The sequence below is a fragment of the Conger conger genome, chromosome 10 (genome assembly GCF_963514075.1).
Source record: "Conger conger chromosome 10, fConCon1.1, whole genome shotgun sequence".
Taxonomy (NCBI): domain Eukaryota; kingdom Metazoa; phylum Chordata; class Actinopteri; order Anguilliformes; family Congridae; genus Conger; species Conger conger.
The window spans coordinates 13,075,331-13,077,382 of NC_083769.1; positions in this window are offsets into that span (position 1 = coordinate 13,075,331).

A 2,052-nucleotide genomic window follows, 5' to 3' on the forward strand; every position below is an offset into this window, starting at 1 on the left:
CTTCGCATGACTTGATTCAAGGGGTCATGTTAAAGACCGCATAGCCCTGGCCAAGGAACTGTGGATGCAAGGAGCACTAGAGCTCAATATGTGGTCAGTGTTTGGGGTAGGGTATCTGAAAAGGGTGCCCCCTAGGCACCTCCCTTTGGAGGTGTTCCAGGAACATCCACCTGGGAGGACACCCAGGGGCCCACCCAGGACACGCTGAAGGGATTATATCAGGCCTGGCATCTCCTTTGGATGAGTTGGAGGAGAGGAACATCTGGCCTGCTCCAATTGCCCTAATGCCACCACAACCCTGACCCGAATTTATCAGAAAGAGGATGGATGGATGGACGTATGGATGGGTATATGGATGGATGGATGAATGGATCGGTATATAGATGGATGGATGCATGGGATAGCTGGGGTCTTCCTGGCAAGTATCTGAGTTCAGCGTTCAGAGTCACAACTCCGCTCTTGTAGCTGTGAGAGTCAAGGAAGGGGATTGAACAACAGACGTATGTTTGAATCATATCAGACGTTCGTATGAGTAATCTATCTTTCCTCAGGTGTGTGTAGGACATGCCCCCACAAGCTCTGGACGCGTTAGCACATTAGGATATGTGACATATTACTGTATACACTGCAGGGTGGACTTTCATTTGAATTAGATTTTGAATATGAATAGTGCACCCTGGGCCATGTTCATACCAGCACTACAAGGCACCCCAGCCCTAACCTAACCCTACCAACCCTAACCTTACTGTACCTTAACTCTACCAACCCTAACCTTACTGTACCTTAACCCTACCAACCCTAACCTTACTGTATCTTAACCCTACCAACCCTAACCTTACTGTACCTTAACCCTACCAACCCTAACCTTACTGTACCTTAACCCTACCAACCCTAACCTTACTGTACCTTAACCCTACCAACCCTAACCTTACTGTACCTTAACTCTACCAACCCTAACCTTACTGTATCTTAACCCTACCAACCCTAACCTTACTGTACCTTAACCCTAACAACCCTAACCTTTCTAACCTTAATCTTACTGTACCTTAACCCTTGCCCTACTAACCCCAACTTATACCTTTCACTTCGCAAACTGTTTCACTGATTTCTCCTTCTCTTTTTCTCTCCACTAAAGAATTTTTTTCCAAAAGGTTCTACCGCTGAACATTTCAGTCATATGGTCTTATAGTGGCCCGTTGTGCTCAGTTCCTCCCAAGACCCTAAGCACAACAAACAACCTCACTGGGGCGGCATTGCTCAGGCAGTAAGAGCAGTCGTCTGGCAGTCGGAGGGTTGCCGGTTCGATCCCCCGCCCGGGCTGTGTCGAAGTGTCCCTGAGCAAGACACCTAACCCCCATTTGCTCCTGACGAGCTGGTCGGCGCCTTGCAAGGCAGCCAATCGCCGTTGGTGTGTGTGTGTATGTATGAATGGGTGAATGAGAAGCATCAATTGTACAGCGCTTTGCATAAAGGCGCTATATAAAAGCCAACCATTTACCATTCTCCACAGGTGTCAAACCACTTTGTGTTCTGGTGTGTGTTCAGGCAAAATGGAGGCAAATTGCAGTCTATTGTTCGATGTTAAGCGGAACTTTCTGAATCTAAAAGCCTCTGTTCTTCCTTCACTGCCTGTACACTCTGTGGAAAGTCAAACTAAACACTCTTCATTTATTTTACAATATTGAAACGGAAACCGTTTTGTATCTGAAGGTATAACAACGGATTATTAGTGTCAGGCGACACAAAGGAGTGTTGATCTTAATTACACCTTAACAACAAAATGTCTTTACCTCAGATTTCATTTCATTCACTGCTTTTAACAGATACACTTATAGAACCTTGAACAAAAGGGGGTTGATTGGGAACATCTGGTGTTGTATTGGATTATATTGAATGGGGCATGAATATATTTTAAAAGGTAATTTTCATTGTTATTTATAAATCGATGGCCTGTGTTATTGTGACAAGAAAGAAAAATACATTTTTTGAGAAGCAAGAAGGTTTTATATTAAAATAATTAATTGCAAGACCGCACTCTCATTGCACAGTGAT